Source organism: Fringilla coelebs (genome assembly GCF_963513975.1).
Source record: "Fringilla coelebs genome assembly, chromosome: 1".
In the NCBI taxonomy this organism is placed as follows: Eukaryota; Metazoa; Chordata; class Aves; order Passeriformes; family Fringillidae; genus Fringilla; species Fringilla coelebs.
Genome location: NC_140028.1, coordinates 9,886,369 through 9,912,513, shown reverse-complemented (window position 1 = coordinate 9,912,513; position 26,145 = coordinate 9,886,369).

The window sequence follows — 26,145 nt, the reverse complement described above, 5'->3', positions numbered from 1 at the left end:
TAGAAAGCTGAATGTATTCTGTTTAAAGGAAAGAAGTAAGTAGGAGATTTAATCAAAGCCCAGAATTACCAATATGGGTGGATATTTCTGATGCCACTATCCTCCTTAATCTAGGAGAGAGAAGTTAATAAGAATCAGTTCTTAGGAGATAATACCAGACAATACCATTTTAGACACAAGCCTTAACTGCCAGAACAGAGCAGGAAATGATGAAAAAAACCTCTCTTTTTTTGTTGAGTCTCTAGACTCATTCTTTGTATGAAAAATAATGGTCCAGATACAGGAATTCCACAGTGAAAAGCTACTGCTTGTATTGACCAGGGGCTCAGTTCAGAACAGTCCTTAAATTCACAGCTCTCTGAAGTGAATCATGGGTCCTATGAATAGAGCCCAAGGAAAAGAGCACAGAGACACAGGACAAATGTGGAGCTGGAAATGGAGAGCAGAGCGAGGTGATGTGCCCTATATAATATGTGGGTGGGAAAAATCAAAAATAAAGGACAGTCTTCCTCTGTGTCAGTGTATTTCTATATTTATTTGGCCACAGAAACTATTATAGTAGCTAGGACTTAGCAGTAAAGTGTTTTTTCTTTTTTTAAAACTATTGATTTTTTTAGAAATAGCAAGCAAACAACTGAAGATTCTTTCAAAAGCATTGGCTAAAACTCAGACTTCTGATATCACAGGATTTGCAGTTTGCAGTCACTGTGCCCTCAGCAGTTTTTTAATTCCTTTTTTTTTCCTGATCAAGATTCCCACTTCACATACTGTGCTTTTCTTCTGTTCTTGTTGAGCTACTTCAGTATGTCAGGAGAGTCCCACAGCCAGAGGTACCATATGAAAGATGGGTACAGGTCAGTGAGCCTGAAAATAGAAGGAGAATAAGGAAGGGAAGTAAATAAACTGTGACACCAGGGAGGAGATTGGCAAGGTTTTAATCAAAATTGTGTATTCCACTCACCAACATTCAGATTTCTTCTGAACAGGTTCATTTTTAAATTAAAAAATCTTATCCAAAGCAAAACACAGAATTTTCTTTTCCACACAGAGTACATACTTTAAAAAATGTATGAATGTAACAAAAAAAAATCCTTTCTTCAGTTTGAACAAAAAATGTCAGCTAGCTATTCTAATGACTGCCAGTGGTAAAACAAAAATCATAATTTCAGTGTTTTAGCATCCAAAAGCCCAGACGTTTATCTGACACATCTCTGAGTTTTTGATGGGCACATTTTAAATACACAGGGTCTCATAAAAATCATATTTTCATCTCTGAATGTTATTAGCAATCTTCTTGCTTACTTTTACTCATCACTATATAGCCAAGATCAAGATGAAGAGAAACAAGTAAGTAAAAAACTCTTGTTAAAACTATAAGTACAATTTAAAGAATTGAGGTTAATTCTTGTTCTATGAAAATTGACTGACATACTTAAAATAAAGGTAACACTGTGAGAAAAGTTTTAAAGTTTTGAAGTGATTATATGATTATATAAAATTATGCAGTGTTATAAAATACAAAAAGCAAATATATATTATAACAAATATATAGATATATCACATGATATATTTCTAGATGCTATTAAAGATATAAAAAGTTTAATTCTTATGACATTTAATGGTTTAGATATTAATTTTATAGTCATTTCCAATGTTACTTTTATTAAATGGTACTCAGATTAAAGATTGGCATACCATTAATGAAATAGTTCTTCATAAATTTTGTTGCTATTACTGTCAGCTGGGAAACTTGTAGCTTGATTTAATCTGAAAAAAATGGCACTTAAGTTCCTGTGTGAAGAAAGTTATTAATGACTGGATAGATTCAAGTTTCCATGACAACATATTGCTGTGCTGGATCAAGTGGGATTTTACAATTGTAAATTGTTTTAACAATTGAGTTCAGCATGAAATAGGACCAATGTACCATCAGGAACTGCCTTGAATCTGCTTAGGAATTAATAGAATCACAGGATCATTAAGACTGGAAAAGACCTCTAAGGTCATTGAGTCCAAATTTTGACCAAACACCAACACCTCAACTAGCAGCACAGCACTGAGTGCCACATCCAGTCAATTCTTAAACACTTCCAGGGATGGTAACTCTACACTTACCTGGGCAGCACATTCCAAGGTCTGACAGCCCTTTCAGTGAAGAAATTCCTCCTGATGCTCAACCTGAACCTCCCCCAGTGCAGCTTCAGTCCATTTCCTCTTGTTCTGTCTTAGTTGCCTGGAAGAAGAAACCAAACTTCACCTGCCTGTAACTTCTTTGCAGGTGCTTGTAGAGAGCAATAATTCCCCTGAACATCCTTTTCTTCGGGCTGAATGTCACTGTCATATTTTCTGAAAAATCCCTTCACTAGGATTTCTTCTCCTGGGAAGCTGAGAAGCTGCAGAGAAAAAGATAAAGAATTTTATCTCGTTTGCTTCTCCCTGTTTTTCTGCTTAGGAATGTGGTTTGGAGATTGTTTATCTGACATGTGAATTGTTTTTGCTTAATGACCAATCACCGTCCAGCTGTGGAAGCAGTCACGCGTTTTTCATTAGCATCTTGTTAAGCCTTCTGTAAGTATCCTTTCTCTAGTCTTTAGGACAGTTTTAGCATAGCATTCTTCCATATCATATCATATCATATCATATCATATCATATCATATCATGTCATGTCATGTCATGTCATGTCATATCATATCATATCAGCCCTCTAAGAACATGGAGTCAGATTCTCAACTCCTCCTTTGTCCTGGGGACCCCGAAAACACCACAGCTGAACATCCCCAGCTCCCTCAGGCGCTTCTCACGTGATTTACTCTCCAGATCCCCCACCAGCTCTGCTGCCCATTTCTGGACATGCTCCAATAATAAAGGTGCAACCCTTGTGCTTCCTGAGGCTCTGCCACAGCAGCTTCACTTACAGGGCACAGACACTGTGAATCCATTTGCTTTTCCACCTGGGACAACTCTGAGACTGAGACCCAGCATCACCTTGCTTTGGGACATTCTGTAACTAAACACATTTGAGTATAATATAAAATTCTGGCACCATTCACACTAAGTCCTTTTCACCTCTCACTCTAATGCTATATCTCTTTGGCATTTCCACTCTGGATGCTAAACTGGAGAAAAATGCAATCATGTTTGCAACTGGTGAAATTCTTTTTAGATCCTTACATCTCTTTTGCTATCTGGTAGTTTATTAGCTTAGTTCCATGTGTTCAGTCTTGGTTTTCCCTCTTAAGTACCTTATCTCCTCAACACCTTTCTCCCATAGTATATTGTCTCAGTTTGAGACAAATTAGAAGGAAACATCCTGAAAGGGGCATCTCCTCTGGGCATGAAGCAGATGATAGAGGATACAGTACCATAAAGTCACCCCAAGACACATTTATCAGCAGCTTCCTGTGATGGATGCAGCTATTGAGGGAATTAATGGAGGCAGGACTAACGAGGATGGAACCAGTAATTGTGATGAGACTTTTTGTGACAGCAAATTTGATTGTCCAGATTTCATGGTCCAAATTTACAATTAGCAATTGACTTTATGTGAAATTCACTTAGGGCACCTTGTTATTTCCATGATGCTTCCCCTCTGTCATGTTTTCTGTCTCTTGTCTACTTTGATGTGTCTATTCTGGGGGTAAGTCTGTCAAGGGCTGGCACAGAGACAGCCACATTTAAAATGGGAAATGAGAAATCACCACAGCATGGAGACTGAGCTCAGTTGATGTGACTCAGGAACATGAACATGTGTTAGAAAAAGGAATGGAGACCACAGTGCAGGTAATCTTACTTCAGTGTGTCTCCATCTGACATAGATCATGTTTCTGAATTACATCCATCACAAGGAGTCTCCTGTCTCAACTAAAGACTGGAAAAAGCTGTCTCTGTAATATGAAAATGCAATAACTGTGTTCTTCTGAATTAATTAATGTTTTTATTACATTTAGAAAGTAATGTTTGAAAGCTTATTTAAACTATTATCCACAGATTTAAGATTTCTGCAGTGTTAAAATTAAACCAGTTGCCTTAAAAAAAAAAAACAACCTTTTAGAAAACCAAACCAAACCAAAACCTTTCCCCTGAAAATTTAGTTTCTTAGCCAGGAATAAGGCAGAATTCAGGGTATTATTCTCCAAATTACCATTTATGTAAGGAAGATGGTTTTATCAAAACACTCTTCTTGTGAGTATTAAACAGCTTTTTACATATTATTCACTCTGACAGCTCAGGCCCATGGGATTATTCCCCACCTGATGTGGACCTTGAGCAGACATGAGGCCATTGGGTCAGTTCACTGCTCTGGAAGACAGCACAGGGCAGGGTGTCCTGTTTGCTGCAGCACACCCCTGCAGGCACAGCTTTTGGTACCAGTCTGATTTTACATGTTATTCAAACCAGTGGTTTGGGAAATTTGAGGGTTAAGGAAAGTTTTTACAGACTGTGAATCCTTTCTGCTTCTCCTTGTACCTTAGTTTTATTATCAAACAGTTCAGTGTCCAGCCCACCTTTATAATCTGTGAAAGAGAGGAAGAGGAGATAACAATTCGCCTCTTCTCACTCCAACACATTTTAGGATGGGATCAGTTATTTTTTACAATGTGCCTGTTGATCTACATGTATTAGGAGAAACAAAAGCAATAGTTTAGACTAAATGTCGGGGTTTTTGTCCAGCTACAAATAATAACTGAAAAAGTGACAATTACATACCACGCTTTTCACATATCTTTTGGACATCCCTTCATTTTTTGACTTCTCTGATGAAAGAGGTAGTGTGATACAAAAACCAGCCTCCTCAGCAAGTGTTGCCAAAGACAGAAGCTGATTTGATTTCTAAAATAATATTTAGTGTATTTGAGGCATGAGCTTTCTCACATTTCCCTAGTGGCCAAAGGCCATTCTTTTCATATTAACTCTGTATTTGGAAGAGCACCAAACTGAATTAAAACTCAATATCAGGTTATTGAGCAAAAAAACTATTATGTAGGAAAAGTACCATTCTTCAAAAGAAAAATGTTCTTGACTTGTGGAAAAAAAAAGTTATTTATATTAATTTGAAAAATGTTATTGTTTTCACATTTTTTGGGTGCTATTTTCCAATGCAAGTAAAATGGTAGGTGAGATTCAATTAAGGCCTGATTTCAGAGCTTTAAATAGAACAGGTCTTGTCTAGCTATGAAATTATCATTTATTTGCTAAGTGGGCTATGTGCTGGTGCACTGGGTGAAGTTAAAACATATTTGAATGTCTTTTTTGTATCAGGTTTTTATGCTTATGTAGTAAATCCTATTCATAGAATCCTTTTTCATTTTTTCCTCTCCGATTAAAAGAAAATGCTGAACACTGAGCAGTGAATGACAAAAGAAAGTACTGTTTTATGCTAATGGATATCTAAAGCAGCCCATGAGATAGAAACAATTGAGAACTACTGAAAATGAAGTCTCACAAAGATTATGCTAATGGAGAATTTCATTTTAAAAAGATGAATTTTGATTTTTTCCTACTGAAATATTGTAATTACTGTAAAAGTGAAGTAATAAACAGAATGTAATGACTGATCCTATATTGTATAACTTAATAGTCTTTATATTACGTGAATTTTCATCTATAAGAAGACTGATGTGATCATTATAAATTAAATTAAATAGGATAAATATGATCAATATACTTGTGCAAAAGCTCCAGAGAACTGGAAGTTGCTTAATGTGAAGCCAAATAGACCTTTGCAAGGAGATTTCAGGAGCTGTAGAGTAATGGTGTGAGACCCTGTAGTGCCTTTAATGAAGAGCAGAATTGATGGACACATGGACAAATAGTGGGTGTGTGCCAAGGTATCCTTTGGAAAAGAAGTCAGCCCTTACATGCCTGCAGGGATACTTTGAAGAACCAAAAAATGTGTGCTCTTAATAATAATATATTTATCTGGACTTGTTAACATATTTATCCCACGTTCCAAAAGATATTCAATAAAAAGCCAAAGAAAGGCATAAAGGAATCTTCCCAAAATAAAGCTGCTGCAGTATAAAAATGGGAGCTCCTTTTCTGCTTGAATTGTTTGTTAATTGTTAGGAAAACAGGGATAACAAGAAGCAATCAGATTTACAGCACAGGTAGGTCAGTGGCAGAGTTTCTAGTGTCTATCCTGAGAAAAGGATGTGAATAATGAGGAAAAAATTTGCTAATGACACTTGGTAATTTATGGTAAGGAAGACAGGGAAGATGATGGCTTCTGGAAGATATTACAGCACTGATAATGAAGCAATAAAAAGACAGGTGACATTCAATGAAGGTAAATTTTAAGTGAGGCTCAAGCAGTAACAGTCCAAACTTTCCAAAGAAAATGATTGGTTTTAATTGGACAGTTATTACTCTGGAACAACACCTGGGGTTACAGTACATAATTCTGTCAAAATATTAACTTACTGATAAGCAATGTCAATAAAGCAGGTGGAATATTCAGGATTATAGGGAAAAAATAAGTTAAAAAGAATAACTATACAACTGCACAGGTCCACAGTCTGTCCACATCTTCTGTAGGCTATGATATTCTCATTCCCCCAACTTTTTAACTAAAACAAAAAAAAAGACAAAAATAAAAAAAAAGAAGAAAAGGAGTGACAAACACTCTTAGAACAAAAATAAAAAGGGTGATGAAAGGTCTGGAAAAGGTTCTGCATCCTATATAGGGCAGGCCTTTTAAAACTACAAACAGACAGTTCAGGAGGCTATTACTGATATTACTGAGACCTATAAATCATAGGTGGCCTAAAGAAGATGTATGGGGATCAGATTTTGTTGTCTTTTCCAGTACAAAAACCAAACTGTCTAATAGAAATGAACTTAAAGGAAACCAGCAAGTGGCAAATTGAAAAAAAAACTGAAGAAAGCACCTTTCCTACAGGATGGAGAAACTTCCCAGGCTGCTATTTACAAGGACAGCTGTCTGTTTCTGAAAGTCACTGAGTCATCTAAATGGATCTATGATTCTATAAACTGCTGGAAGCAAGGAGAGTGTTTTTGGGAAGTATTAGTATTTGCTGCATAATGCCACCTCCCAGATAGTCACTGTTGGCCACTGTCAGAGATAAAATAGTGGAATAACTGTATCACAGTTCTGACACAATAAGCCTATTTTTATATGGTTATTATCAGGTTTGACCTCCTGCATGCTGTGGTTAAGTGTAGATCACCAAGAGGTCATTTTTTCCTTTGGAGACAATGCATTAGAGTGATTTAAAAATAGATGAAGTATCCAAGGAGCATACTTGAAAAGACCGAAGTCTTTTGTAAAAGCTTCGGGAATTATCAACCTGTATGTACTTTTGAGACTGCTAAATCATTATACTTTTTTTTGCAGTATTTTCTTTCAATTTAGAAAAAAAAAATCTGTTGCTTAAAAAAGTAGAAGTACTGAAAATAATTGGATTTTCATAGAAATTAAAGAAGTTTCTTTAATTTTCTGCAAATTTAGTAGGATTTGGTGTATTAAATTACTATGTGCCCCTTGTGTTTTTGCAGCTGTTGGTAAGGGTCAATTCAGTCAACTGCATTTAAGTACTTAGCACTAGTTGAAAGTGGTTTGTGGTATCTGAGACATTCTCGATGGTCTGGCAGATACAACACAAAGGTTAAGCCAGACTTTTCTGTATTAGGAACTTGAAATCAGACAAGACAATGACTGTGGCACAGCAAATGGTGCCAATGATTAACTGCAACAAAACTTTCTCTTTTGCACCTATCATGCCTTGTGATGTGACTTAGCCCAAAATATCAGTGAAAAAAAAAAAATCACCTCCCTTTCATTTGAATTAAGAATGTGTAAATGGATAATCACTTGCATTCTCCATTTCTGTTAGGATGCCAGATTGGTCATATGTCCAAATACAAAACCAAAAACATTCAGGCTTAATGTCCCTTGCTAACCAACTGTTTCCTGTTTTGTTCTTTTTCTAAATAACATTGTTTTCTCTTTCTGTAATGTGAAAGAATGTGCAGAATCCATTTGTTGGGCAATGTGGTTACAGTTATGTATCAGTTTTTAATGGAGCATACTGGCATAAAAGTTAATTTTGTATTTTTTGATAGAGATATATTCCAGTAGAACAACAACTTCAAAGAATCAAACAACAATGAGAACTTGACTTAAGCATTCCACTGAGTGGAATTCTAGGAAGAAGAATTTTAGGGAGCCGTAGTTAAATTTAATGAGATGGAGCATCTGAACTCTGCTCCACACAGGGGGCAGCAACAAGATGTGCCACTGACAACAGTGAAACAAAGAACATAGTCGCTTTTCTGAAGGGAACCAAATTTTATTGTGTTCCCACCCCTTTCCTCCATCTTTTTTTGCCTACTTCCACCAATAAGGCATCTGTTGAGTTGCATGTTAACATAATAACAATACAAAACCACAAAACTAGTACAGACCCAGTCATGGAGTTTACTCATTTTCCCTGACAGGGATGAACTTTGTGAAAATGGTGTTTCAGAGAGAAAATCTGGAGAGGAACCAGTTGCTGGGTGTCTTACCCCAGTGCCTCCCACACACCACGTGCTTCAACGGAGCCAGTGGTGATAGGATGGCAACCTGTCATCACTGCATTACCAATCCAAGGGAAATTCACTTCTGTTTTCCAAAAATTGGGACTGGCCATGGAATAGGAGTGCTAGCCACCTCAAAAGGCACACCAGTTTTGCAGCCAACACAGCATCTGCAGATGCAGGGCATCAGTATCTTACCAGTGAGAAATAACATGAACATAGCACCAGTCTTTACCCAGTTATCTGCAAAAGTGACATTTTCTAACCCTGTTCTCACACCAACCCCACTGAGATGACTCACTTAAGGACTGGTCTGGAGGAGCTGTGTGGGTAGGAATGGGAAAAATCCTAAAATCCTTCTTATGTCTGAGCTCACTTCCCTTTGTAACAGTTGGATGTCAAAATTCACAGACCATTTCCCTTTGCTGTCAAGGACTGTGCAAGGACAAAATAATAGCATACATAGTGGGGCACTTAAATGTGACTTGGTGAGTGTACTTTGCAGCAGGCTGAGGTTAGATAAAGTGCTGTATTATCCTCCAATAACTTCCATATGCATTAGAGTACAATGATAGTAATGCACTCCCTGTCCTATTTTCTTAATCCTCTTGCTTGGGGAGCTGTGGCGTGGGTGGAAATCAAGATTAAAAGATAGGAGCCTAGATAAATGTGCATAGCTAAGCCCTGAAAATATTAATTTTTGTCTTTGAACTGTGCTAGTCATGGTGGGGAGTAAATTAATGCAGGATTAGAAACACTATTTTATACAAGATGTGATACAGGACCAAACTCAAGAGTTTTATTCCCTGTTAATTAAACCAGACAGTTCATATTGTTCAAAAATACTGATTTAAGGAGGAGAGCTGCAAATTAGAAAATGTTTTGGTCTGGTTATGTTTAATTTTAATTAACTGGAAACAAACTAATTTGACAAGTGTTTCACAACATAGAACTTTTAAAAGGAGGTTATGCTTGATCTGTGGATTATTATATTTTAAATACAACTGCATTAAAAAAACACCTAAATAAATACACTAGCCTTTAAAAAAGAGCATTTAAAATGTTTTACTGTAAGCTTTTTATAAAAAATGGTTTTGATTAGAATAAATTCATAGTTAAATATTTCTTAACTCCCCTAGATATTCTTAACTCCACTAGATATTTCAACAAACAAAATTCACCACTTCATTTCATTTTAGTTTGAATTCTACAAAAAATACCCATGCAGTGAAATACAGCTCACCTACCATCAGGAATCAAGAAGGGTCCTCCTGTGCTAAGGTGTGTCTTCAACATTACTCAACCCTCAGAAGTAAAAATCTCACTTCAGTGATGAAAGGGGTAGACTAAGTGATTCGAGTATCAGCAAAAAATAAATTTTAAAAAATCATGTGCACCCCACCATTTATATTATTGATATCAGTTTTGTTCAGGTAGATAACTTTCTACATTATATTTGCTTGATAAAGAACCCAGGTAGGAGTGATTGATGTCATGCTAGATTATCTGCAGAATTCAGTGGGTTTGGGTCTCCTTGAGATTAACAATGTAGATGTTTTTGTTGTGAAAATCTAAGCTCCTCCTTGTACATAATACTGGAATATCAGCAACTTCCAAGTGTAAAATATATACTAGAAAGCATAAATTAATAATAGGAAAATTGGAATAGAAAATGAACAATAGAAAACATAAAATAGGAGCTAAGGCATTAGCCAAGTAGTTGAGAATAATGTCTTAGTATATTCAATATCTAGGTGAGAAAAGATGAAGACAAACATTTTACTCTAATTTGTATCTTCCATTTATTTACAGCCAATTTCCCTCAAATTTGATTTGTTTCTACTATGTGTATCTGTTACTCTCCTTTCCTTCAACAATAGTACTTAAAGTCATTAATTATTCCCCATTACTTGTGCTTCTCAAGTTGACTTTTCTGCTGTGGAGAAAAGGAATTTTCCTGTACTAAGATCTTGTTTACTTGAGATTTTTAAAAGGTAATAGACTATTTACTTAAGATTTTAAAAAGCAATAGACTGGCCCACTTGGCTCTGGAAGGATCAATCTCTATGGATTGCAGCCCCATGATTAAGAACTAACTCTAGGAACAAAAAAGCGTTTAAGATGTGTTTGAGAGAGAGAGATGGCAGAAGAAAGGCAGTGTGTTGGACTGCTCAATCTCCCAGGGAGCTGTCAGACAGGAAAGGCTGGGGGTTTCATGAGGTGTCCAGCTGGTACTTCAGTGAGTTCAGTGGGATGAAGGGAAGAAGGGGAATATGAAGTGCTGAGTTACCTGAGAGGGCTTACAGAGAAGCTGCCCGTGAATTTTGGAAATTTTTCTAGACTGCCATTTCTGTTTGTAAATTAAACATTTTCAGATTCAAGTAGTGGGAAGCAAAGGTATTTTTGACTGTTGGAAGTCACATTATGAGCACTTCATGAAGTGCTTGCCCTTTGTAATGCCATAAACTGTGCTTAATATGACAGATTTCAGATACTCATAACTGTTCCCTGAGCACAGAGACCCCTGAATCTTTCTGTAGGGAATTTAATGTTTTCATTACAATTTTTTGAGCAGCCATGTGATGGAGATCTGTTAGGAAACAGATCCTTTAAAAATAAAGCAAAGTTTTCAACTGAAGACAAAGCTTGCTTACCACAGAACTTTCCAGATAATTTTGTTTTTTAATGAATCACTATTAGTGAAATGCAACACAACATACAGCTCTTTTCAAAATGAGTACTAAATTAAACTTTTTTTTTCTTTTACTACACAGGGCCAGTTACAGAAACAATTATTTACTTTTAAGTCATGTCAAGTTTTTTTTCAAAAAAACACCTTAGACAGAAAGTTTGAGGTATGACTAAAGATTTGATCCACCCCAATAGTTACCTGAGGAGGTGAAATTTTCAAACCTTTCTCATAGTCTTTTGAAGCAGAATCTCTTGATCAAGTCCGTCAATGCAGCCTGGGAGCTGGAAAAGTTGTGTCTCTTGACAATAGACCAGAAATGAGAAGGTGAAAATCAAGTAGAAAGTTTGGAAGATGAAAAGACCTTCAGGGCTACTGCAATAGAAAAAGGAGCAGGTTTAGCCTCACCTCAGTTCAAGCTGTAATTATTCCTCTGTTAGTAGGAACAACAGAATTGTGTTGAGGAACATCGGGAATTTATGAGGACCTAGCATTTCCTTCTGCTTCTGAATTTCTATTTCCCAGAGGTTTTAAGATGATCTTCTAAAGCTTCCACGATGTCCCCCAGAAAATATTTCCATCTTTATTTCCTATCTTGAATCAGTGGAAAGAGTCATAGTGAGAGCCTTTAGAATTGGTGACAGATGGGGAGTGTAGGGTTTGTCTATATTTGTGGTTATTAGGGAAGGTGGAGAGCCCATTATTTACTAAAATATTGATCAGCTTTATAACTTCATGCACATGTGTATGCTCTGATTTCAATACAGTGATTTTTTTTTAATTTGACCGTGGCGATAAGTAAATCTTGAAAATGGTCTATACTCCGTCAAAATAAGAACAGATTAGTAAAAAGTAGGATGAATCTGTCATTATGTGTGAATGTTAGTCTTGCAAAATTTGAATTTTCCTTGTAAGCTGTGAATTTCTCAGGGGGCTTCTGTTTGGATATGCCAGCACCAGCCCTAGGAGCATTAGGATTACCCGTAGAGTTCCAAGATATTTCTGTGGTCAGGCCTTGTCTGTGATTCCAGAATAGTTTACTTTCAAGATGATTGGTTCCACGCAATCTGGCTGAAGACTGTAATAACTCCTTCATGCACAGGAATTGTTGAAAGGCAGCTGTTTGGTGATGATGAAAATGGCACCAGGGACCCCCCCAGGGACTTGTCAGCGTAGAGGGCTGCCTGCCACTGCCCTGCCACCCCTTAATTCACTGGAAATTCTTAATTCACTGGCACTGCTTGAGAGAACTGGGGTCTTAATACCATGAACTCAGTGGTTGCTCAGGTGTCCTGTTCTTCTCAGAGCTCTGAACTGGACAGTGACCATGGGTACATCCTTAGAGTTACCAGTGCCTGAGGAGACCATGCACCTGTGTGAAATTTTCACAAAGAGTATGTTTTAATGTACATGTTCAATAGGCTGCCCAACTTAGGACTAAGCTCACAAGACTCTCTATATCATCCACACAGAAGAAAGCACCTCATCAGGTGGATCTGGGACATGCAAATAAAGCCATATTCTGTATTGCCATCTAGAGGAGCCATTTTTTTAAAGAAAAAAAAGTCTCCTGACCAGGGACTCTTCTTTCTCACAAAATTGCTTTAAAGTGACGGGCTTCTACTGGCAATCTGCAATCATGACACCATGACTGAGTCTGTCACCCTCACTCAAAGTAAAAAAGAAGACGCTTTGGTGCTTAAACGGGTCTCTGAGTCACTCAGGATGAGATTCATATCTTCCCTGAAAGAACTTATTTGAAAGAGAATCTGTTTTACCAGGATGGTGACAGCTACTCTGGAGTTTCTGAAGTGCACAGGTGCCAAGGTCTCCATTGTGGCACTGCTATGACTTGGGGCATCTGCCTGCAGACAGCTTATGAACTGCAATCCCTGTCAATGAACCATCTGTATTCCTGTTTTTCCTATGCCTTGTACTCTTTATGTGGAAAAGCAGAAGAAAAGTCCTTCCAGCACTGTCTTAAAACTGTCTCTTTTAAAAGGCTGTTATTTAATGAAGGTGGGGTCTAGTCTAGGAAAAGTCCCATTTCTTATTAACTTATAGTACTTCCATAGCTAATAAATAAAAGAAAAAATAATAAAGAAAATAAATATTAAAAGTGAAACATACTTGGATCCTCCATTGCTCAATGCAGTTTGCTCTTACCTGCTGTAGGCAAAAATGTTTTTACAAAAAGCGTCAGACAACATATGGGATCTAAAGTTAGGCGTCAAATCAAACTTTGGCGTATAATGTGATTGTCCATATAGCAGGGAAGTCTATATGAGTGCTGCAGGTGCATGCCACTGTTGGGTAAAAGCTATGGCTGCGAATAGTGTCTGTTAAAGAGCAATATTATGTTTGTCTTGGAGACCCATGGCTATGGATATGCAGCCCAGATTGATAAAATAATTCAACTCTACTAGCAATTCCCTCAGCTGCAACTTCCTCATATTTTCCAGCAACATTTGACAATGCAAAAGAGATTACAATTCCATTGGTCAGCACCCCTTTCAAATTGTGAAACATATTTGAGACACTTTTTCACCTGCCTTTCAGAGAGTTGCTGGCTAATTAAGCGGTCTTTCTTTCTCCAGATCTTCTGAGAATTTCCTGAAGAAATCCAGGTGGGAGGCTGACTGTGACCTGGAGCCTTTGGAAAACCACCACAAAGCACTGACTCTAAAATGTTGCTTCCATTGACTTCCACTGGGAGCAGGGGGAATCACAGGGAAAGAGGCAACAACAGACAGAACTACAAGAAAAGGTGTAAGTGTCCAAGTGCCAGTAACACTGGAAGAGGACACAGGACATGGATTCAGAAGGGACCTCTGTGAGACCTGGAGAAGCTGAGCAGCATCAGAAGTAGGAGCACAAAGCCAGAAACAAGAAGAAAAGACAACTTTAAAAAAAGGGTGTGAAGAAGGAGCTTGAGGAGCTTCTTCATTGTGAATCTCCCTCATCACATCTGGCAGGCAAAGGCACGTCAATGATAGCAGCTTTGACTGCAAAATCCAAATTTTGTTGACAGTGACAGCAGAATTATACCAAACGCAACAAGTAAACTGCTCACTCAGTTTAGCTACCCAAGGAGACAGAAGATTCCATCAAATAACTAATACCTCATGGCAACAGTCATAAACACAATAACTTTGAAATGACAAATGGATAATGCAAGGGATCAGGCCAAAGCAGAGAGGGGTTTGCCAATAACAAAAGTTTCCAATCATTGGTTATATGAATATTTGGAATAAGGAGCAAAGACAAAAGAAAACAAATAATTAACATGCAGAGTGAGAGCTGTTTTCTTGACCTGTTAGTGTAGTTGTGTAGTACTATTTCAAATAAAATATGTGCTGAAAGCAATCTAAATTACAGAATAGTTTAAAAGAAAAAAGGTATCAGAAGCAGAGAATTCTTGTATAGTTCAAAGAACAAAACCAGCTTCAAAAGGAAGGCAGTAAGCCTTCAAAAAGATGAAAAAGAAAGACAGTGATATAAAAGCACAAGAATGAGAAGGAAGGAAAGAAAGGAAGAGTGATCTTTATGACTGGAAGTTTCTTCCAAATCCAAGCATAACTCTTGAAAAAGGGAAGGAAGTTCCTGAGAGAAATATATGAGATATAACAAGTTGAAGTTGAAAAGAAATTCAATGCCAAATTTAAATCCCTTGGGGGAAAAAAAAAGAGAAAAAAGGAGAGAAAGGGATTCTATTCATTATAATGGATAGGATTACACACATAGAATATTTCAAAAGTGTTCAAATATTTAAGCAGCTGCAATGAAAAACTTTTATATTATCTGAGAATGAAAGCACATTTCTGGAATCACATACCTTTGAGTCCCTGATGTGCTGCTTTTGGCTGGGGTAAAATTTATCTTCCTCATAGTAGTTAGTACAGGGCTGTGCTGGAAAGGGTATTGATAAAACACAGATGTTTCAGTTATTGCTCAGCAGGGCTTACACCCTTTTCTGCTCCTCACCCCACTGCACCAGCTAGGAGGCTGGAGGGGTGCAAGGAGTTGGGAGGGGACACAGCAGGGACAGCTGACCCCAAGTGACCCAAGGGACATTCCATACTGGCATCATGCTCAGCAGTAATAGGTGGGGAAGTCTGGTACCAGGGGCCACTGCTGAGGGACTGGCTGGGCATTGTTTGGTCAGTCATGGCCAACTGGTTTTATTTGAACCACTTGTCTGTCGTGCGATTTATGTCTTTGTCACCTTCCTTTTCATTACAATTTATTATTAAAAAATATTGTATTAATAGAAAGAAAAAATATTTCAATTATTGAACTGCTCTTCTCTCAACCCCTCAAGTTTTCTCACTTTTAGACTTCCATTTCTCTTCCCCTCATCTTGCTGCAGGAGAGGAATGAGGGAGAGACTGTGTGTGCTTAGTTGCCAGCTGGGGTTAAACCATGATATCTGATCAGAATAAAATTTTATATTTTCCATATTAACCCTCTGCATAACGGACTTTCAAACCTTTCCCATTATCCAATTCGTCTCCTTTACTGTTTTTGTTCTCCCTTCCCTGAAAAGGCAACTAGATGAGTGTTTGAGCAGTTTAAGTTCTCCATCCCCATAGAAGTCATGTCAGTTAGAACAAAGATTTCAGGAAAACAGGGCAACATTTGCAAAGGGTGTTTTAAATATTAATCTCTTGTTGCAGTTAAATTTGTATCCAGGAGTCTCTATTGTGTTCTGTCATTAAATTCTGAGACCAAATTGCTTCCTGCTTCTAGATCTTGGGTTTCAATTTTAAGTTTCTGAAAATAGCCTAACTATTGCGTGTATTTTCCCCGCCTTATTAATATTTAAAACCACCCTGAGAGGATACTGAGTAGGATACTACATTATCCAGCAGCTCTCTGAAAGGCAGGTGGATATGAAAAAGTGTCTCAAGGGTGTTAATGTAGGTAAAAAAAAAACCAGCATTACTAATTCCTTGACCAGAAAGAATTGTGATGTCATTATAGTCCTGTTTCATCATCTTTCATTGAAAAGGATTAGGAAATAAATAAAAATTGAGGTATTAAGCAGCAAAGAAATTTTAATTCTCACTGGAGCATTTCCATGAGCCAGAGCTGGATTAAAGCATAGATTTTGGCCCAGAACTATAAACTTGAGGCATAAATACCTTAGGCTTGTTACAATATGATATTTACAGCTCCCCTTAAAGGAAAAGGAAAGTTCTCATCCTCTCTGTTTTAGAGGAAAGCTTGAGAACAGAGCCTGGCTGTAAACCAGTCAGTGAAGTCCGTTCAGTTTTACAGAATCCAGGACAGGACAAAAAGCTGCAAAGGGAGAAACACCTTTGCCCAGGAGGCATTTCCATGGTCAGTCAGACCACCACCATTCAGAGAACAGTGCTTTGGGATGGGACAAACACTATTCCTCTGGAATGGGAGCCTTGGGGAAGCCAAGGAGCAGTGAGATTTCCAGCAATCAGCCCTGTTGTGAGCAGCCACACCTGCTTTAGTGTCCCTTCCCTTACCTTTTCCAGAAGGAAAAAACCAAACACTTCATCTGTGGGCACAGGCAGCCTTATTTCAGCAGAATCCTGATGCTGACACTGCTCAAATCAAGGGCTGCATGTGAGACAGCTTCTCATTCCCCTGAGCAGGGCATGTGCTGAGAGCATGTCCCAGGAGTGGAAGAGTTGTCTCTGGGCTGTTGGAGTTCTGGATGCTGAGAATTTTAGGCTTTCTGTGCTGGCAGACTCTGACTTCCAGGAGAACACTGCATTTCACCTGAGACCATGGAGCAGGCTTCCAAGACTGATTGATAGCACTGGGATGACGGATGTGTAGCTGATTAGAAGTGTGTAATATCACAGGGTGGAAAACTTGGAGTTTGGGGTTTTAGAATATAGAAATAAATGTGAAGCAAGATGGAGGTTTTAGGGTGGAGGCAGGTTGTTCTTTACCTTCTTCTTCCTTCTTCTCCATGGGTCTGGGTGGTGTTTTCTAATTGGATAGAAAAGTCTGCATTGCGGGCTTCAAGGGATCAGTTATAGGGTTAAAAGGGAACATAATCTAGGTGCCAAGTCTTAATTGGATAGTTTAGTCTTAAAAGACCTTGTAACAAGAGATAGTTAACCATTTTGTGCCTTGCTAATGAAAGGCTGCAGAACTCAATGCTGTGAGACTGTAACATTGATAAGAAATAATAAACACCTGAGTCTGATCGCCAACTATCATCTCAAGTGCCTTCAGTCCTGACCTTGACAGAGGCAGAAAAAGGAAGCCAAAAACCAGCCCTGGGGTAAAATCAGGACCTCAGGAGGCAGCGGGGGTCTGCAGTGCAAGCTTACACAACACATGTGAGAAGCGATGCAAAATCAAATTCCAAAGATTAATGCGCTTCGACCACGGTGTTTATGGAGAGTCATTGCAACTACACCCTTAGGGAACAGTTCTCTGAAAAGTGCTATGTAAGAGACACAGAAACATGTAAGGAAGAAGGAATGGAAAGACTATCAGGTCTGGTTTCTTTTCACCTTTGTTACATGCTCAATATGATGCTAGCATGATGGAAAATCAGAATCCAGGAGTTAAAAGTTATAAAGCTCTTTTTAAAAAGAACAAATAAGAAGATAAATTCCTCCAACACAATGAAAATATTAATGATGGCAGCCTATAAAAGTTTTATCTTTAACCACACTGAAATCAATCCTTTAAAGGTCAAATCTTCTTTTGATTGTAGAATGAGAAAATTAAAAGAATGCTACCAGGCTACAGAGAGGTATAATAAGGACCAGAGCAGTGTAATAGAATAAGTCTGTGGTATGCTTAAATTCAGGTAATCAGGACATTTCCAAAAGCATTTGCCAATCCACAAGGCATCATATCAATGTAAAATATTGAATCTATGAGAATGGAAGAAGATATAAATATACCAACAGATTTCAAACTATTTAATAGAACAAAGAAAATGTTTTAGTACAAATGTTTAGGGAGATAAAAACATCTTTTCTAAGCCCACAGGGGTGTATAAGAGTAGGAACAGAGCTCATATTTCAAATGACTAGTGAAAATGGGCAGGCATTTACCTGGCCTCAGAGTAGAAATCTGAAATGAGGCTAACACATAATAGCAGCAGAAACCCATAGGAGCACCAGAATGTAAAAAAAAAAAGATTTAGGAAATAGTGCAGGACATACTCTACATATTTCACTTGCAAATATTATTTTGCTATTTTTAAAATATTAAATCCTAACTAAAAGCTATGTTACAAGAAGAAAGTAAACAGTACTTTTAAGGAAATATTTTTACCTTAATATTAATTACATTTTAATTACATTTTTACAAATAAAAATAGCAAAACCAGCTGTCCTTCTTTGTGCAGCTGACACCAGGAGAAGAGGCAAACCCAGGCACCAGAAACAGCTCAGTGTTAGAGACATCAGTTACAAATCTAATATGAAGAATACCTCAAGCTCTGATCAGAGAACAGAGCCATATGGCAATCAAGAAAAGTTACATTAATATATAGTGTGATTAATTATAAAATTGATTTGGTAATGCAAAATCAGAGCAGAATACCAAAGAAAAGATAAAGACAAAAATTTCTGCTGATTCTGTTAACTAAAACTCGTGTATGCATCAGCTTATCAGTACTAAATCTGAGACAGGCTAATCAGGAAGAAATAGAAAATGACAGAAAATGGGAAAATGCTGAGCTCAAACAGTGCATTGTGAAACTTTTCAACCAAGTTCTTAGCTGGTTACCAGAAAATCTTTACCTACCTCACAGGGTTCCTGTATAATGCTCTTCACTTAATGCAATATCTGTTTGCAATAGTGGTCCAATGTAAATTAATGGAAGTAAAAAATCCCTTTTAACTCTATTAATGATTTCACAATCTGGATAAATGCATCTACTGCAGGGCAAGGAAGCTGTATTTGTCTAGACAGAATTAAATGAGACCAGTGCCAAAGTCTCAGACTGAAGAAGTGTCACTCAAGGCAAAACTGGGATGTTTGGAACCGGAGACAGACACTGGCAAGAATTGGTCATTGAAAGCTGTTTCTTAAGCAGAGCAATTGCCCCATCATGTCTTGGATAGCACTGGTGTACATATATATATATATGAGCAGATCATATGGAATCAGATTTTGGGAGTGAGCATTTGTGTTTCAGAGTTGAAGATGACAACACTGGTGCCTGGAATTGGAAACAGTAGAGGCAAAATGTGGCACATGACCTGCACTGCCTTGTCCATTCCTAGAACTAGCAGGGCAGGAAAGCTAAAATTCCATCAGACCAGATTGTTTTGTCAAGTACTGTAGAATGATATTTGGGGTTGTCACTGCCATCCAGGAGCTGAATCCTTGCTCTGGACAAGGGTAGGCAGTGAAACAGGTAAAACAAAGGATAAAAAATGCTCACACTTTTCCTATCCTTTTCAGGCAGCAAACACTGGCTGAGTGGTTCAGGTGCTGCCTGAGCAAGGAGGAAATATAAATATTGTTACTTTCACACAATCTAATGTGCAGCACAGACCTGGAAAGCAGCAATGCTAACTGTAATCATTTCTGTGTACATGGGCAAGTGACCCTGCAGGGTGATTGCATGGGGCTTGGAGATATGCAAAGGTTGTCCTCAGAGCCGTGAGGAGGACAAAGACAGATTTTACTTCCATACAAACTCTAGTTCCTCCAGTAGCTCTCATGATTTTCTCCAGGTTTTATAAAAGCTGTAAAAAGCAAGAAATCAGAAGGAAGATGTAATATCCAGGCACTGTGCACCCACAGATCACAGAACAAAGCAGAAGCAAATATTGTGACTAATTACTTCTTTCACTGCTTCAGTGTTACAAACTCTTACTGTGGTTTCTGCAAAGGTGTTTGTCTGACAGTATCAGAGCAGCCATCAGAGGCTGAGCAGTGGGGATCTCTCACAAGGCCTGCTATCCCAGCCCTTTCTTTTGATGAGAGTAAACAGCAGTTTACTGGCAGTCAGACTGCACAATTTACTCAGCAATGAGAATTCACTCACAGCACATCACACCTCCCAGCAGCCAGACAAATATCAACATTGAATTAGCAGTTGAAATAAATAAGACTCTGTAAAAGAAATCTGTGAGCATCAGAGAAAATCCATGGCAGGCTACACTTGTCTGTAGAAAGGCAACCACAAAAGATATTATTGAACAGCTTTGTGCAATTTCTGATGTCAAGATGCTGTCATATCTTGCTGCACATAATTCCATCAGTAGCAGACATGACAATGGAAAAAGTGCAGGACTAAGAAATTATATACAGAGAAAAGTTGAAGAACTTTCAGATGTACACTGTGGAGGATCTGCAGAACAATTATCTCAGGAGAAAATGCAGCTCTCCAGAGAATTTTGCAACAAGGCCATGAATGGGCATTTAATTCACTCAAGTCCTCACTATTGTAAACACCACTAGAAGACAGATGTGGAAATGGCCCAACACACATCTCAACAAAACTCAGTTACAAGACATGCAAGCTGATGAGCAGCTGATGTTAGACATGAGAAGGCACTTAAAATGCTAAATTTCCAAGGGGACAAAAGCAAGTTTCCTCAGAATGAGAAAGGCTCTCCTTGACACCCACATCAAACTGCCCCCACTAAAAAGGAAAGATTTTGGGCAGTGCTCAGATGTGAAAAGACAGCCTTTGCAGGAACATCGTTGGCTATCTAGAAAGTTAAAAATAAGATAATAAAAATAAGAGGTGGCACTAATAGTTGGTAAAGTACCAACTTTTACAAACCCCACAAACTTTATTATCTGAAGTGCACATGAGGAGCGGTGCAATGGGATACAAGGTTTCTGCGACTGGAAGACAAATCATGCTTGTAGAGAAGGATGTAGAGAAGTATCCAGTGTTTTACAACTATTTTGAGAGCAAAGGTTGAATGCTGTGCTCTCTTGGCAGTGATTTCCACTCTCTCTCAGGCTGAATACCAAGCAGATGGAATATAAAATATTTCAACTAGTGGCAGTTACCAGCAAAATTGCTAAATGTTTGGGAAAATAACCTCCAGTGTTTTCACAATGATTTGGCTCTAAAAGCTGATGGATTCTTGGATTATTTGAGGTACATAGGCTCTTTTAACATTTGTGTCTTTTAATATGAGATTATGAAGAATATGTACCACAAAGTAATTGGCACTCCTAGTGAAGCCATTGATATTTTTGTCACCAGGCTTCTTTGACTGGGGCCAAATCAAACAACTCTGGGACTGATAAAGAGGCAATCAGAAGTGACAGGGCAAGTGACAGCTCTGACAAGTGATTGTGGAATAACAAGTAACCTTGTACTTGCCTGTGGGAAAATGACCTAAACCTTACTGTTAATTCTGAATACCCCTTAGCAGCACGTGCTTCTCCACAGTATATTGTTATAGTGTCAAAAGGGCTAGCAGAAAGTGGAGTTTTTTCCAATGCATTACTGAATTGCTCCATGTTTCTACCATGCCCAAGGTTTAGAACTAGAGACAATGGTCACTGTGCAGAGCACAAACATCAGCCCTTTTTCTCCCTTCTGTTCATGTAATGCTTAATTCTCTTTCTCAATACATTGCTGACTTTTCCTCTGAAGTCAGGATCAAAAAATCCTTCTCTTATGTTCTCTGTGAATGATATCAGGCAGAAAAATTGCACATCAACAAACAATAAAAAGGAAAGCTTCTCTTAACAGGAAGAACCAAAGATGTAATGATAAGTAAAAATTCTAACAAAAGCCAAAAGAAACATTCTAAGATTCTTCTCTTTTCCCCTGTTTTTAGACCAGACCCAAGCTTATGTAAGACTGTGGTATGTTTGTTTATATGTGGAGGTATATTTAACTTCATGCTAAGCTGTTTTCAAAAAAATCACCTAAAGTTGATATCTGGTACCTTTGATCTGATGGCCTTCATATCTACTTGCTTTTTCTCTTGCAGTCTTTCCACAGGGATGTTTTCACTGGCATCACTGAACTTTGATTTAGGCTATTGAATCATATTTTGCTCTCCAATGTATCTGCTGACATTTCATTCTTTCTAATGAGATAAAGGCTCTATTATTGTCAAGTGCATGTGAAAGCTTTTTCTGCCTGAAGGTGTTTGACTATTACACAAGAGAAGGAAGGGGAAGACATGAAGATGCCCTTATGGACATAATCACTTGATCTGTTACAAAAATGTAACTAAAAGCAAGTGCCAAAAACTTTCTTTACTATATACTTTATATATATCCAGAGAACTAGTTAAACTTAGAGCCAACATAGGGCTTCACTGTTTCACACCTAAGGGCAATAGAGCTCTGGCTTGAGGTCTACTTTAAGTATGAGGCTGAAAATCTGAGATAATATTGTTGAAACAGAGTTCAAAAGGAAGTACTGTGATGGGAGCAAGCTGGACAGGAAAGGAGTGGCAGGAAGTGGCAGGAAGATGGGATAGATCTGAGGTGGGGAGGAATCAGCAGTGAAGTGATTCAAATGTTTCCCTCTCAACACCAGCAAGAAGGTCTGCATCAGTATGTTCTGGTCAGCAGCTGTCACAATCCACCAAACCACATTTAACAGTAACAAAAAATACTAAACCACTCATTCTTTAAGGTCTATAGAGGGCTTTTACAAATATGCTGATGTTGACCAAAAAAAACCCATCTTTAGCTGACACAGGTGCTGCTATAAATGATCAGCCAGAAATCCGAATTAATAAATGCGACGGATTTTATTTTCGGGACTAAAACACGGTCCTCAAAAACCCACAGCCAAAGAGACAGCACTGAGCCCGGGATCAGTGCTGGGTGAACCCAGATCCGACCTCTATCGCATCAGACCTCCTTCTGTTCGTGAATGCCCTTTCCAGCAGAGCTGTTTTATACAGGTTTTTATGCCTGAGGCAGAGGCACCCCAATCGCTGTTTCCTGAGTAGTGCCAGGCTCTGATCAGGTCAGGGAAAGTCCCGTAGTCAGATGTATCTTTCTTGGCATCCTCTGTTATCTTGATAGATGATATCTATCAAGCAATGATCACCCTTGGGTGTTTCCTGATGGCCCCAGAGGAAGCCCATCCTCCCCAGCCACATTCTTTCATTGGCAAACGAAGCATTGTTCTCCTGTTGCCTTCAGGAGTTTCTAAATTCCAGAGTAGTTATCTGTCTCCAGGCTGCTCCTGGTCAGAGACTTGTTGGATTTTACAATTTTTATAGTATACATTCTCCTCTTAAGCATAAATTATTTTATAGCATATATTACAGTACTGTGGGCTGACCCATTGCAGTCAGACTAGAAAGCTCTAATGAAGATTTTCTGAAGCAATCTATGAGATTTTACATTTAAATCCATACAGAAAGCATTCTGCCTAGATTAGCCACATCATTTTAAAAAACAGGTCCCTAATTTGTTGCCTAGGTTTTGCTGGCCTCTCTTTACCACAGAAATTTAAACTTTGAAACCACTAGTTCTCGCTGTCTTGCTAACATCAGAATACTCTTCTGGTTGCCAGTACTCACTGGAAGAAACTCTCCAAGGACACCAAATTTCCATTTCCCAAAATACCTTGTGCAGATTCCGTGTCTACTCTTTGCATGGACACAGGAGCTGGATAACTCCCAGACCCTAAGCACCACAGCTGGAGGTATCAAGTACCATCCTGTAGCCAATTACAGTCACCCCAAAAATCAGACTTCATTCAAACCAGAGGAAAAGGAAATAGGACATATTTACTAAACCAAACCAGGTGCATCTGCAAAGCTGTAGAAAAATTAAAAGAAAAAATACATCCACCTGCCTAAAGACAGCCTCTAACCCTTTCTCTTACCCTGCATATACCACAGCTGATACACTGAGAGCCTCTCTTACTCTTTGCTGCTGAAAATTTCAGCTCTCATCAACAACTGAACTCTAAGTTCACCTGCACCAAAGTCCAAATGTTTAGGGCACACCTGTTTTATAGCCGGGATCCATCTGCTGGGATCACTTCTGCTCCCTATATTCATTATCTCTGATCAAACAGAAAGAGCACTTCCCACTCTTCTTACAGACCTGCTTGAAGATGCTGATATCTGTGTGTCTGGCACAGTTTTAGCAGTGTTGTTAGAGGGTGAAAACCCTCTTTCTTGTCTAAACTTCTGAAAAGTCTGTAATATGCAGTAAAGCATGGCGCCCTTTTGTAGTGAGTGGGAAAATTTCACACCTCAGACTGATGTCTTTTCAGAGTCAGATTTAGTATTTCACACACAGCATCCAGACCGATGGATTTCATGGAGACAGACACATGAGCTGGATGCAGATCAGAACTGGTATTTGCCTCAAACCAGATGTTAAGGTCATCAAGGACTTTGGGTGTCTAAGGTTTTGGCCATCTTGAGATATAACATGACAGCCTGCCAGAGTAAATGAAAGATGGCAAGAGAGTGCACTGATGACTGCTGCAGAGGACATCAGAAGTCTTTGCTGAACTGGTGTTCCTCATGAAGCTGCACTTGGAACTGTAATACACTGAGGCTGTAGATGGAAAGTACTCAATTATTGCTAAGAGCAGTTGGGGCTGAACAGGTTTTGCTACAGGACAGTGATTAGAGCCCAGCCTGTTGCCTCATCACCCTGGTCACATTTATCTTCTCTGCAGCACCTGTTCAGAATGACATTTTCCCAGGCTGTATGTACTAATAATATATTATTTAACAAACACTTGAAGGGGTGTGATGGTGTCAGGAACATTTTGGATAACAACTCTTATCCTCCCACTCTTCTGTCACTTAGTTTGTTTCCTGCAAGGGTATTTCTCAGCTCTAAATTTGATCCCTGATATCTATGAAATGAAAGAAAAAGTATGAAAACAGGATATACTTTTTTTTTTTCATTTCTTTTAATTTAGGGTTAACAAACTGGTTCAAATTAGGAAAATAAGTCTTTTCCAAACCAGCTTTGTTTTCCCTTTGAAGTCACACTAATTTTTGTGAAATCTCAAAATAATTATGTTAATTTCTTTTTAATAGCTTCATAGGAAATCAGCACAAAGAACTATTGGGTTTCGTTCTGTGAACCTCTGCACTATTCACTGTCACCACAACACCAGCAGAATCAATCTTGGTTAATAAAACACCTTTAGAAGCCTCCTCTTTTGGTATGTGGTCAACTGTCTTCAGAAATAACCTATCTCTCATGCTTGACTAGTGAAGAAGATGAAGTTTGATGCTTAACATGTATATGACTAAAGCTGGAAAACCATTTCTAAAATGTGGAACTGTATTTTGAAAGCAACTACATCCTCAGCACCTGTAAATATTTTTAATATTCATATTGTTTCTTATCCACCTATGGTATCACTTTCCATCCTTCCTTTTGCCAGGCAGCATTCCTGAAAGGAGCCACCACCATCACTGGAAGTTTAAGTACTTAATGCAGATTTCTAGTGAAGAATAGATAAAAAACCACAAGTCTCTTGTTGGGAAGTTACAAATGAGGCTTTTTGAAAGGAATGACTTGAAACCTCTGGAAAACACTGGATGGACAAGATGGACAAGGCAGATAAGAATGAGAAAGGTGGGAAATTTGGACGAATGATGACTGCACTATAGGTTTTTAGAAGCAGAGAGGATTTCTTTAAGCCCTGGAAAGGTGTGGTAAAAAGCCATCAGGATAAAAGAAGGAACTCCAGGGAAGGTGGGGATCAAGAGTCATAAAGTCCTGCTGCTTCTGCATTGGAAAGGAGAAAAGGGAGAGGAGAAAAGTAGTGGGTCCACAGGTACATTACCTTTTTCACACTACATTTCAATCTGATCCTGGATAAAATGCAGCCATGATAGTTTATTTACTGCTGCACTTGAGACCTTGAAGTTCTTTTAAGACTTCAGAGATCTTAAAGTTGTAGAAGAGTGATACAAACAGCAAAACAGCACACAGGTCTAAAAATTTCCCAATCTTTATCTGCGGTAAAGACTGG